The sequence below is a fragment of the Rosa chinensis genome, chromosome 1, assembly GCF_002994745.2.
Source record: "Rosa chinensis cultivar Old Blush chromosome 1, RchiOBHm-V2, whole genome shotgun sequence".
NCBI classification, from domain to species: domain Eukaryota; kingdom Viridiplantae; phylum Streptophyta; class Magnoliopsida; order Rosales; family Rosaceae; genus Rosa; species Rosa chinensis.
This window is the reverse complement of record NC_037088.1, coordinates 63,281,983-63,295,996: the sequence shown is the minus strand read 5'-3', so window position 1 is coordinate 63,295,996 and position 14,014 is coordinate 63,281,983. Positions and strand designations below refer to the sequence as shown.

Here is a 14,014-nt window from a genome sequence, read left to right as displayed (position 1 = left end):
TTCCCTGCAAAGATTGGGCTGATCGGCTCTGCAGCCAATTTGCGTCAAAATGTCGCTTCACGCGCCTCCATAAGTAGTTTTTTTTTTTTTTTGATTTGTGCCCACAGCCGGACATTGGCTAGCAATTTTTCAAGACTTGCACAATTGAACATCTTCCTCATCCGTCCATCTCCTTTTATCTTGGGTATTTTCACTTTGATCTCCCTCTTGTCTGGCCACTGTACGTGTGTTTCTTGGTTGTTATTGGATATATATAAACAAATTTGGAAAATCAGAGCTATATGAAGAGGAGGAAGGTGTAACTATGAAATATAATTTTTTAGGTGTGAGATGTTACAAAAATTTGTAGGTATTTATAGAGAAATTTTTACATTTTTTACATTTTTTTTCTTCCCGTTTCTTTCAATTGAATCACCTTTTTTTTCACTATTCCTTCATTACCGTTGGATCACTGTTTCAATTGAAACCAACGACCCAGATTAAAGGACCGTTGGAATCAAAATCACTTTAGAAGCCAACGGTTCGATGCCAAGTGTCCTGCTGCCTACTCAATGTCGCTACGCGACAAAATCCTGCTGCAGATCAGCCACATGGGGCTTTTGGATTGGTCTGTGTCTTCCATCCTTGGATTAAGCTGCGTCTGTCTCTTTGTGTTTCTTCCTGATGTCACCCACGTTCTCCAGTGGGCAGCGCTGGCAGCTCCATGACTTTGGACAAGAAAAAAGTCACTACCTTGCCCTTTTTTTTGGCCTTGGTCATGCAGAGCCAACTCTTGGCTGGTGAAGCTTGGGCAGGTGGAAGCTGAAATTTTCTTCAGCTAGGAAATACCTCATCAAATCTGAGCTGGTGCCCGGGCTTCACTTGCTCTAACAGACCAGCAAGCTCCCATCATCTACGGAAATCGATATCCATGAATATGGCATGATTAAGTAGTTCTTTAGCTCGTCTTTTTTGGAGGCTTCAATTATTATCTTATCTGCTTAATTAATTAGTAGAAAAGGAAAACCATTATAGAACAGAGATGACAGATCTTAGATTATCTTAATATTTTGTTGTTTTCCCAATATCTTAAGACCTTCATACAGAGACACTAAATGTTCCGACATACAGTGCATGCTCGATTATCATGATGTTAGAATGGGAAACAATAACTTTGAGTCTTTGATGGTCTGTGCTACAATTGAAACCCAAATGTTAAACCACTAATCTTATGTTCTTGCAATTCTAAAAGCCAAGAAGTATTGTTTACGAGGTGTAGTATGAGGCGAAAGAGAGTCATGGCACCATAAATTTCTTTAAAAATATCTTAGAGATTCGAGAGAACCGTCCTGGTGGAGCGTCGACAAGTGGTCAAAATGCTGAGAACTAGAATATGATAGTATGAAAAAGCTTTAAAGAAATTACCAAAATATAATTAAGCAGTTGATCTTTACTTGTAGGATTTTGCAAAAACTTGTATAGTAATACACTTATCAGACCAACGAATTTTACACTCTCTGTCTGAGCCATAAGTCCACAACAGCTATTACCTTGTGTTAGAGTTATAAGAAAGCTTGAAGAAGATGAGGGAAAAAACCAAAAAAGAGAGAGTTTCGTACCTAACTATGATGATGAAAATTACAGTCTATTTTTGTTTACAACAAGATATACTATATTGACTTGACTTGGGGTAATTTACCCCTTTTACCCTTAACATCCCCCCTCAAGCTGATGGGAAGGAACCAGCATCACACTACACCAAAAACTGCATCACACAACACTAATCACACAACGGAACAGAAATTATCCGTTGTGTGTTTAAGGAAACTCGATTGTACAACGGTATTAGTGATGTTCTGTTGTGTGAATGTCAAAAAAGTGATAACTTTTTTATCAGAACTACATTGCACAACGGAATTACGTATTGTCCGTCGTCTGAGTCTTAAAAAATTTAGCGGCAGATTTCCCTCCACTTTGGAGTCTTGGTTGCCTCTTGAAACACTGAAATTTGGGGTACTAGGTACAACGGATTTCACTATTTCCGTTGTATGATTAAAAAACTTAGCACCAAATTTTGAGGAAGCTTGCTTGAATGTCTTCCCCTAGATAGGCTCAGTGCAAGCTGTAGAAATTATACAACAGAATTAAGATTTTCTGATGTGTGAACTTGGAACTGGGCGGCAACATTTTGAGCTAAAATGCTGTAGGCGCCATGTTTCCCTCCATGATTTCACATTTTGATTTTTAGTGCGACACTCAGACGACAGTTGGGTAAGGTTTATGTTGTGTGAGTAACTTTGACAATGTTTTTTGTAGGTTTAATTGCCACATTGTGGTGCAAAAAAACACAAAGAGAGAAGGAAAACAAAACCTAGCACGACGAGCCCTCTCTCTCGAATAGCCTCCCCGAAACGTCTCTCTTTCTCTCTCATGAAACCTCGATCTCTCTCGTGAATCCTCTGCGAAAGCTCCCTGTCTCGTGAAACCTCACTCGGCCCTCTCTCCCCAATTGTGTGGAATTTCAACTCTCTAAATCCCTAAATCCTCCACCTTTACAGGGAGCAGACTACGGTGGGCTCGATTCTCAAGCGGTCCAATGGGGTGAGATGGGAAGACGTTGGCAATGAGAAATAGCGGCAGCTGCATTTCGATGGAGTTTCTGGATAGGCAGAGGGCTCGCTTCAACAGTGTTTTGAGAGCTCTCTCTGCAGGAAATTGGGGTTCAAATTTATGCTCGCTCTTCACTTCTCCAAACCCGCCTTCAACTCCGTCTACCTAATGGATAATTGAAGCTTCGCTTTGCGTTACCCTCCCCTCTCTCTCTCTCTATGTCTAAAGATCTAAATCAATTCAAGGCTTCTCAATCTGGTAAGGTCCCTATCTCCAACAAATTTGCTGATTTCGGTTTATTCCCTTTCAAAATCAGTTATTCCATAGTAACTCCTCTCATTTTCTCCTTGCTGACGTTGCCTCTCCTAAAGATCTAAATCAATTAGGGACATTGCCTCTCCTCTGAGATTCGATCCCTCATCGCCGATTTTCTCTCTAACTCTCGACCACTAGCAGTAATTATTCCTCATTTCAAGTCTATGTTCAGTTGGTTCCCTTGATGCTTGATAGCGAGAGCTCCCATTCAATCATTTTAGGGGCAGTCGTGGGCTTCAAAGATTAAGAGATTAGAGTTCAATTTTCAGAGAGCTCTCAGATTACCCAGTTCTTGGTGAGTCTCAAATTCATATCTTTCTGCTATTCTGCTTGTAAAGATTTCATCTTTTCATGTTTTTAGAGAAATTGGGAGCTGGTTTGTTTATTGTTATGCAATTTCTGTGGTGGGTTAGTGATTTCTCAAGTTGGGTTTCTTAGGATCAGCTTCAAGATCACACCTTTTATGCTTTTCATGCTTATGAGTTTTCATGGTGGTTACTGATTAGACTATTTTGGATAGGAAAGAAGAGTTGTGCTAAAGAAGAGGCCCTGATTTTTCAAAACTGTGTTGTGTTATTGAATTGCTGATTTTGGTTTATATTTAGTAAATGTTGCTTTCAATTTGTATGAGACTTACTCTGTTGGTTGCGTTTCTGATTGGACTGTGTGTTTTTTGTAAATCCTTATAGATTTGTCCTTGTTTATCTTTCAATTGGGTAAATTGTTAAGAACTGAGTTTGGTAATTATTCTATCCGATTTTATTTTTACTCATAGAAAAGTCATTTGGATTAGTTTCAGATTCAAAGATTTTGTCTGCATTTTATTGAAATTCTGTTCTCTGAAGAGGTTATTCTAATTCTAATTCAAGGAGTGTCTCTGGTGAAGCAGGTTATCAATAGAAGAGATTGTTTTTTATAGCAATCATGTGTTCGAGCAGTGGAATGAGAACCGACCTGTGCCAAGGTCTTGATGTGTTCAGAAGCACCAATATCAACAGGTCACTTTGATGTCATATGTTGCTTATTTTGGTTGTTGTCATTGTATTTCGATAGCAAGTGTTTGCATAATGTGATAGTATTTACAAGCTTTAGAGAAAACGGTTCTGGTTTCTCGTGTAAGTAGTGTTCAAATGAAGGTCCTTGCGTTTAAAGTAGAGTATTGTATATGTCTTCCTTGCTAAGTGAAAATTCCACCTAGTCCAGGATGTACTACTAAGAATACAACTGAATTGTTGAAGTTTCTCCTCTGCACATATAAATTTAGAGTCTTTATTTCCTTTATTTATCATTTACTTTTAGTTTGATTTGGAGTGTGATCCTTGCCAATTAAAGGGTATCAGTCACCCCAACGAACCCAAAGCAAAGAAGAAGTGGATGAGGCAAGAGGATGCCAAGAACTGTGGTATTGTTAACTATAGGTCTCATTGTGAAATTATAATCATTTTCCTTCCATCAGTTTAAGGATTATGATACCAAGAACTCTGGTATTTTGAAAAAAAATCTGCAGAAACTGTCCTACAGTACAGCATTCTTTGGTATTCCTTTTTCCTGACTTATTGACCTCCAAATGACCTGAATTTTTGATATGTTTTACTTCTGTTAGTTAGCAAAGGATCTAGAAATTTTTATCGCATTTCGACATAAAGTGAATGTTCTATGAATTTTCCAAGTTTGGTCTGTAATTGAGAAAGTTCCAGAATTTTAAATGTTCCTCTGATTTTCTGTTGAGATTTGAACTTCTACTTGAATCATTTAAGTTCAGTTTTCCTTCTTTTCATATAAGGATTGACACTCTTCTTCTTTGACTTAAGCAATCAGATTCATTGCAAGTTCACTTTGGTGGAGATTTAGGTTTTCAGCCTTGATTGTACTGAATTAAAGATATTATGCATAGTATATCCTTCTTGCTATCTTTAAACTTAATTGCTATGGTGTATTAATTAGTTTCCTCAGTCTTATTGCCATCTTCGTTATAAGCTTCACTTGTTTATTTCTTCTTTTCACTTTTGTTGTACATAAACAACTGTGTGCATTTATGCATGTATCTACCAATGGTTGTAATCTCCATACAAACCATTGGTAGATATAATTGATGTATAATTGATTGTATGGATTATGCATGTATAATTAATTGTAATAGTTATACATATATGGCTACACATTGTTGCCCGATTGCAATCATGAAATTTTTGTTTTGCTTTGATATGCTGTTGAGGTTAGAAACCATGTATAGTAGTATTCTAAATTTTGCACTTCTAATATATGGATCTGGAGATTTAGAGCCCACTTGTGGGAGGGACTGAGTTCTGCCAATCTCATTTGGGAGAGCTGATGAGATTTCATAGTTATGAGATTCTGCCAAACTTCTACTAGGACTGTCTTTGAGAGTTTTGTTGATAATATAACCAATAAAAAAAAATTTAAAATCTGAATTAGTTGTCTGACACTTTAAGTTTCTCCTCTAAACATATAAATTTAGAGTCTTTTTTTCAATTATCATTTACTTTTAGTTTGGTTTGGAGTGTGATCCTTGTCAATTAAAGGGTATCAGTCACCCCAATGAACCCAGAGCCAAGCTTTTAGTTGATCACTCTTGCAGGCATGCTTGTGAGTGATTGATGCTAGGGAAAAGTCTTTGTCCAAATCGAAAAACCTGAATCCGCTATGCATGTAGTCTGATGAAGTTACCTTTTCTCTTTGGTTTTACTCAGGCGACGCAGGGTATTACATATATATAGAAGTGGTCTACTTGGTGATGATCATAGCATCGCCCAATCTAGAGGTTCATGAGCTGGATGAGCTCCCGGAGCAGTGGCGGAGGTTCAAGCTGGCTTGGCTTTGTAATGAGCTGCTGTCGCATAATTCCGGGGCTTTGTTTCGGATTCTCAATGCCCAGAAGAAGTGGATGAGGCAAGAGGACACCAAGAACTCTGGTATTGTTAACTATAGGTCTCATTGTGAAATTATAATCATTTTCCTTCCATCAGTTTAAGGATTATGATACCAAGAACTCTGGTATTTTGAAAGAAATCTGTAGAAACTGTCCTGCAGTACAGCCTTCTTTGGTATTTCTTTTTCCTGACTTATTGAACTCCAAATGACCTGAATTTTTGATATGTTTTACTTCTGTTAGTTAGAAAAGGATCTGGAAAGTTTCATCGTATTTTGACATAAAGTGAATGTTCTGTGAATTTTCCAAGTTTGGTCTGTAATTGAGAAAGTTCCAGAATTTTAAATGTTCCTCTGATTTTCTGTTGGGATTTGAACTTCTACTTGAATCATTTAAGTTCTGGTTTTTCTGTATATTGAACTAGACATCCCAATGCTTGTTTGAAAACTGATTCCTTGTCATTTGGATTTGTAATGAATTTTTGGTGAATTTTCTAATTGACCATGCTACTGAGAAAGTACGTGTGCATGGAGGTATTCATAGACTCTTTCACAGGGAAGAGGACACTCGAAATAGCCGGTTGAAAGGACACTCGAAATAACCAGTTGAAATTGTCAATATTCCTACTGCTAATGTAGCCTCAATTTGGTTTTAGTGTTGCAAAGAACGTCAAGTGCAGACAATCTTGAGGTAAAGAGATCACTGATGCTCTTTAGTATTCATTAAGAAAATAAAGTCAGCAATGTTTTTTTGGACACTCCTATTAGTTTATTACCTTCTGTTTTTACTTGGTGAATGACATCCTCTGTTTGATTAATAGGATCAATGATATCTTTTGCTATACTAGATGAATCACTAGTATATTCAAACAATTGATACCTTGGACAAAAGAAGAGGTCAGAACGTACTCTTATCTTGGTGTGGTATGTAAGTGATCAGTGCATACTTTTTTCTTTGTTGCAAGTGATTGCTCTCTTGCATTTTATACCTATGGCATCATACTTTTAATTACTGCTAGAACATCACTCTCTGTTTCTTTCTTGCTTGTATATTATAAATTGTTTAATTCTAAAATGCTTGTATATTATGTACATAGCAAGGCATTATCCCTTTTGTTTTCATTGCATTTGTTAATTGTGTCAGGAACTAAATGGTGGAATGTTGCATAAAGAGTCTTTGGGAGATCGAGCATGGAGTACAAAGCAATGCAGCAAGCTATATTTTCTTTCATCATGTAAAACTTAACCAGGAAACTTAAATGCTTTTTAGTCTATGAGATGGATGAATATGCTTTAGCAATTTCCTTAAATTCAATAATTTATGAATTGATGTATCACAATGATTCCGGTACAAATGTTGATCATTTGATGGTTTACATTCAATTTGTATTCCAATTGTTCACTATTAATTTATATCCATTCAAAATTTGGGTATTCACACAACGCAATTATATACATCACACAATGGATTTCAATAAGTTACGTCGTCTAGTTTTAAGCTCATACAACAGAAAATACTAGAACATAGTTGTCTTACTTTAAATCACACAACAGTTAAACTACAAAACCGTTGTATGAAAATCTCAACCCACAACGGCAAAAAAGCAAATTCTGTTGTGTGAACTGTTGCGCACAAGTGTTGTGCATGGGTGCGTCCGGCATCTGTCGAGTTCTTGGACAACGGTGTTAAGAAATATACGTCGACTGACTTTTTATCATACAACGGTGAATTCACCGTCGTCTGATTTTTCATCAGACAACATCGAGATAGACGACGGTGAGTCTTCAAATCAGACGACGTTTTTTCACCGTCGTGTGATGCATTTTTTGGTGTAGTGTCAGATTGCAGCAGATGAAAGAGTAAGATCCATTATATCTTTGACCTTATGCTTGAGTATAGAAACCTGCAACATGATACATGTGATAGCTGTGACTCCACATATTGTTGTAATGTAGATAAAAAGTGATTGACTTGGTGCCTTATTTTCACTATTGCAATAAAACGGCTCACTTCCTTTTCATAATACTCAGAGTGGTTATTCCGACTAATCAAGTGGACCAAATCCTACATCTTCAATTGGCACCACACAATAGTCATTGAAAACAGGGCAAGTTTCACTTGTATCAGGAAACAGAATATCTCGCCATATATTTTCAATGCACCATTTCTAGAATGATCAATCACAGGGAAGACTTCATTGAATGCATCACCAATGACCTTTGAAATAAGAAGAACTAGCATGATAAGAAGAAAAAATTTCAGAAATTTCAGATTATTTGTGATTTCAATCATTCGCATTGAACCTTCAAGAAAAGAAACTCTTCCAAGTAGTGCATATGTATTTTACCACCAACATGGTTCCAAGTAGTGCATATCTCCGAGCAATTGCTCAATTCCAGAAGTTCTCGTCTTTGAACCTACTGAAGATTATCTCAAAGCATTTCCAATTGCACAATGTTCAACTTTTCCACACATAATATCATAACCTAGGCTTAATCCTCGTCCAACCTGCACGTTCATGTTAATGTTCCTAGATTCTATCCCACAAAATTCAGTTTCTCTACATTCCACTTTTCCATCCGCAACATTAGTGTTACATGTATCAGAACCATAATCAACAGGTTCTAGGGCTGGGCGTTTGAAGCCGAAAACCCGAGGGACCTATCCGGAAACCCGAGAACCCGACCATTCGGGTCGGGCTTTTCTGCTGCTTTTGATGGTCCGGGCTGAAACCGAACCGAGAACCTTGGCCACGGGCCGGTCTCGGTTTCCAATATCTCTAAGTTCGGGTAACCCGAATCGGCCCGATACCTGCACCATGTCTACGTGTCAGCCTTTCATTGGCTTTTAAACTCTCGAGTCAAACCCGAGTACACTACCAGTCGACCACAACCTTCAGTTCATTTTTGCATTTCGCCTCTTTCAGTCTAACATGAACCCCAGCCCCCAAATTTTTTCCCCAATTTCTTCCTCAATCAGTCAATTAGTGAATCACTGAATCGGGTCGATCAAGCATTCAAGCCTCAAGCCTCTGTCCCAATTTCTTCCCTCAACCTGTCATTCGACTCGATCTCAGTCTCGGACTCAGTTTCTTCCCAATTTCCTTTCCCAGTCTCGGACTCACTCTCTCGAGTTCTTAGTTCGCAAAGCATGGCTTCAGGTCCTTCAACTGATACAAGCATGGCTTCGGGTGGCGCCACCAATGCTATAATTTCGGCTAGTGATACAAGTCAGTCCAATCCGGCAATGTGAGAGTGAATGAGATGTTGCTGCTGCTGCTGCTGCAGTGTTCATATTCATTGTTGATTGCTTTGTTTGATTGCTTCTCAATTCCTCCTATTCATCTTAAATTGCTCATTTGCTCTTCACTTGGACACTTTGTTGATTTTGTTCTATTTTTTTAAAGTTCAATCTGTGAGTAATTTGCCAAACCATTTGTGAGTTAAACTGTGAGTTAATTTGCCAAACTGTGAGTAATGCTTGATAGTTGATTAATTGTAATGTGGTCATTCTATTCATTCTATGAGTTATGATTTATGCTGTATGATCATTGTGTTGCATTTTCATATGAAAACAGAAAATAGGAAAGCTAGTATAAACTGGGAAAGCTGGATTTCTAGAAATCTGGAAATCTTAGTTCATCAGTTCTAGAACCGATAGCCCGAAAACCCGGACCGATGTTGACGGATCGGGTTGTAGTCGGTTTTGCAGTGGAAAAAATGTGAACCGAACCGAGACCGATTACTGATAGAAGCATTTTAATGTGGTATTTTAATAGTTAATTCCTCACATTTTGCTTAGTTAATTCCTTAACGAATCGATTTTTAACTCAATTTCTATTTTCTTAGGTACATTGGAGTAAATGATGGTGAAATGAGCATTATGTCCACACTTACCTACAAATGGTGGAGAAAAATGGAAATGTACTAAAATGTCAATTTTACACATTTTCCTACTCCGGCTAGGAGAAACCAAGTCAAGCAAGGAAGAAGGAGCGGCTGCCTGACCAAATGAACTTTAAATAAGCTGAAACTTTCCAGATCCATTCTAGACACCCAAAGGAACATTTCATATGAAGAGTGCAAGATCCAGATAGAAGTGGAAGGCCTTCAAAAGATCGGTCCAAAGTTCTGACTAAAAGACGAAAACTGAAAGTCGGACCTGAACGTATTCTGGAAGCATTTCCGGCCAAAATACCTTTCTAAAAGATCTGAAATTTTACCAGGGTAATCTACATTCATGGGGAATATTTGTTATGAAGAAGTCTTGGGCAGAATCTAAACTTTCGGTGGAGATGAAATTGAAGTAAATGAGTAGGAAATCCATCATCATCATCACCCAAAAACATTCCATGTTTTAGGGTGTAATCATCATGTTTTCTCCATCATTTCTCACACTAATCCACCATCATCATCACCCAAAAACATTCCATGTTTTAGGGTGTAATCATCATGTTTTCTCCATCATTACTCACACTAATTTACTCCATCTTTTCCAATTTCACTCTTCTTTCTCTTCCCTATATAAACACCTTCTCCTCTCATTTAAAAACACATTCCTTCATCCATCTCATCTTCTTTGTCTCTCCATTTCCTTTCCATTTTCCTTTTCCATTCTCTAGTTCTTAGTTTTGCATTTTCAAGTCAAGAGAAGAAGAAGAAGCCGTGAGGACATAGCCTCCATCGTCCACCTTGAAGACTTGCTTCCAAGATTCAAGATTCCAACGTTCAAACTCTCCATCTCCATCTCCCCTCACGGTGTAATTCATTCTTTTTCCTTGTAATGATCTTTTGTTTTCCTTGTTTGAATTCATATGAACTTGTTTCTAGTTAACAGTAATGTTTAGGGTAAAGTTTAAACCCAACTTCTATGTTTAAATAAAGTTTTCGAATTCCATAATTGTGATTCTAAGTTGCTTATGTGAGTTTGTTCGATTGAATTTGCTTGATAGAAAACTTTTATATGTTTATCTTATTTGGGTCGACACTTATATGATTTGCATGTAATTGGTGCTAGATTTAGGTAAACGATTCACCTAATAGTTTTGTGAACCTAAATCACAAGTAATAGTTTTGTGAACCTAAATCACAAGTAGTAAAGGCTTTGGACAAAGGTCGAATTCAATTGAAGAGGATTGCAAATAGGTGAACTTATTCATAACTAGGTTGTGCACTTAAGTTGATAACATTTCTCTATGCTTCTTGCATTGAACATGTTTTGATTAGCTAGCTTTCTAGACTATGATTGCATGTTTAATAGGATTAATCTAGGTGCTTTCACTTAGGTTAATTAGTAAAGGAAAGTAAAATATGGGAAATCATTTGCTTCAAATGTTTCACATGATCGACTTCTTTCTCATGACATAGATGATCAATTATAGGATTTGAATTGAGTTTAATCATATGGATGTGGTTTTGATCTTTGTTCCTTGCGTTCCACCCCTGTATATATGTTTTTATATTTTCTTTATTTTATTTATTTTAATTTTCAATTCTATAATTCTTAAACCCCCCCTTTTATTTCGTTACTTGTATATATTTCTATTCTTTATTTTATTTTTGTAAATAATTGATAGGAGCATTTTAATGCGGTATTTTAATAGTTAATTCCTCACATTTTGCTTAGTTAATTCCTTAACGAATCGATTTTTAACTCAATTTCTATTTTTTAGGTACATTGGAGTAGATGATGATGAAATGAGCTGTTTGGCCCTAAAATGAGCATTTTGGCCTGAGAAAGCGTGTCTTGGAGAAATTGAGCCAATGAGAAAGCGAGCTAGACAAGAAATGAGGAGTGGCAGACTAACCATCCGAACTTCAAATGAGTTGAAACTTTCCAGATTCCTTATAGAAAGCCCAAGGATCATTTCTTATGAAGAGTGCCAGAGCAAACTATGAGTGGAAGGCATTCAAACAATCAGCCCAATTTTCTACAGAAGCAAAACTGGAAAACTGGACCTGTAAGAGGTCCAGCAGCATTTCCGGCCCAACCATATGGCAATACATTCTGAAATTTTACCACAGTAATCTACATTCATGGGGGAATATTTGTTATGAAGAAGCCTTGGGCAGAATCTAAACTTTCGGTGGAGATAAAATTGAAGTAAATGAGTAGGAAATCCATCATCATCATCACCCAAAAACATTCCATGTTTTAGGGTGTAATCGTCATGTTTTCTCCATCATTTCTCACACTAATCCACCACCATCATCACCCAAAAACATTCCATGTTTTAGGGTGTAATCATCATGTTTTTTCCATCATTTCTCACACTAATCCACCACCATCATCACCCAAAAACATTCCATGTTTTAGGGTGTAATCATCATGTTTTCTCCATCATTACTCACACTAATTTACTCCATCTTTTCCAATTTCACTCTTCTTTCTCTTCCCTATATAAACACCTTCTCCTCTCACTCTAAAAGACATTCCTTCATCCATCTCATCTTCTTTGTCTCTCCATTTCCTTTCCATTTTCCCAAACCAATTCCTTCATCCATTTCATCTCCTTGTCTCTCCATTTCCTTTCCATTTTTCTATACACATTCCTTCATCCATTCCATCTCCTTGTCTCTCCATTTCCTCTCCATATTTCTTCTCTATTCTCTAGTTTTAAGTTTCTGCATTTTTAAGCAAAGAGAAGAAGAGAAGAAGAAGCCATGAAGCCTCCTAGCCGTCATCATCCACCTTGTGCCGTGATAGTGAAGTCTTGCTTTAAAGATTCAAGATCAATGTCTCAAGCTCTTCATCATCCACTCCCTTCATGGTGTAATTCTATCTTTTTCCTTGTAATTTCTTTTGGTTTTCTTTGTTTAGATTTGTAGAACTATGAATTCTAGTTAACAAATAATGTTAAGGGCAAAGTTTAAAGCCCGTTTATATGTTTTGAGATAAAGTTGTGATTTCTATATGTTGATTTTTATGTTGCTTATGTGGGTTTGTTTAATTAAATTTGCATGATAGAAAACTTTTGTATTTTAATCTTATGTGGTTGCAAACACTTAGGGTTTTGATATAATTGGTGCTAGGTTTAAGAACATGAAATCGACTTTTCGTTTTGTGTAAACTTGAATCAAAGTAGTAAAGGTTTTGTGTAAAGACCGAATTTAATTAAAGAGGATTGCAATTAGGTGGACTTTTCCATACTAAGTTGTACACTTGAGTTGATAGCCTTTCTCTATGTCTAATGCGTTGAACATGTCATGATTGACTAGCTTTCTAGGGCTTGATTGCATGTTTGATAGGATTAATCTAGGTGCTTTCGCTTAGGTTAATTAGCATTGAAAAGTAAAATATGGGAAATCATTTGCTTTCGAATGTTTCACATGATCAACTCCTCTCTCATGACATTTAAAATCAACTATAGGAATTGTAATTGGATTTCTTGTATATGGATGTGGTTTTGATCTTTGTTCCTTGCGTTCCACCCTTGTATATATGTTTTTACGTTTTCTTTATTTTATTTATTTTAATTTTAATTTTAAGAATCCTAATCCCCCCTTATTTGTGTTTACTTGTATATATTTATTCGTTATTTTATTTTTGTAAATAATACTTTATTATTTTAATTCTTTATTTGTTTATACAATTGTATATATTTATATTCTTTATTTTATTTTTGTAAATAATACTTTTCTTTATTTGTTTCACAATTATAAGTGTACCCTCAATCCCCGGATAGAACGATCCCTATTTGCTTATACTACTAACGATATTTCAGGGTTAAATTATGCGCTTGCTTTGAGCGCATCAATAATACTTTATTATTTTAATTCTTTATTTGTTTATACAATTGTATATATTTATATTCTTTATTTTATTTTTGTAAATAATACTTTTCTTTATTTGTTTCACAATTACAAGTGTACCCTCAATCCCCGGATAGAACGATCCCTATTTACCATATACTAACGATGACATTTTACAGGGTTAAATTGCGCGCTCATTTCGAGCTCGTCAATTACTCGGGTTCCCCTAAAATCCAGACCGGACCGGACCGCGCCCAGCCCTAACAGGTTCAATTTCTTCAAAATCATTCTCCTCCCAATAAGGCACATATGATTCCCTCAACTCTCCATCTTCAGTGTCACATGCCAGATCTATTGTTGAGTCACAAATTACTTATGCAATTGTGCCCCATAATTATGAAAATTGATTTGTCTTCCATGCTATTTTACCCTTTTTAATCCATTTCCTTTTATTTGTAGGAAACCTTGC

The 14,014-nt window shown here is 36.5% G+C and overlaps 1 long non-coding RNA gene across 1 annotated transcript; it reads left to right on the top strand.

The window, feature by feature from the left end:
- The first annotated feature begins 6,416 nt into the window (after positions 1-6,416).
- On the top strand, positions 6,417-7,034 carry LOC112186974. The gene is made up of 3 exons (XR_005808635.1): positions 6,417-6,484; positions 6,615-6,717; positions 6,938-7,034. It is a non-coding gene; the product is annotated as an uncharacterized LOC112186974 (long non-coding RNA).
- Positions 7,035-14,014: the final 6,980 nt, after the last annotated feature.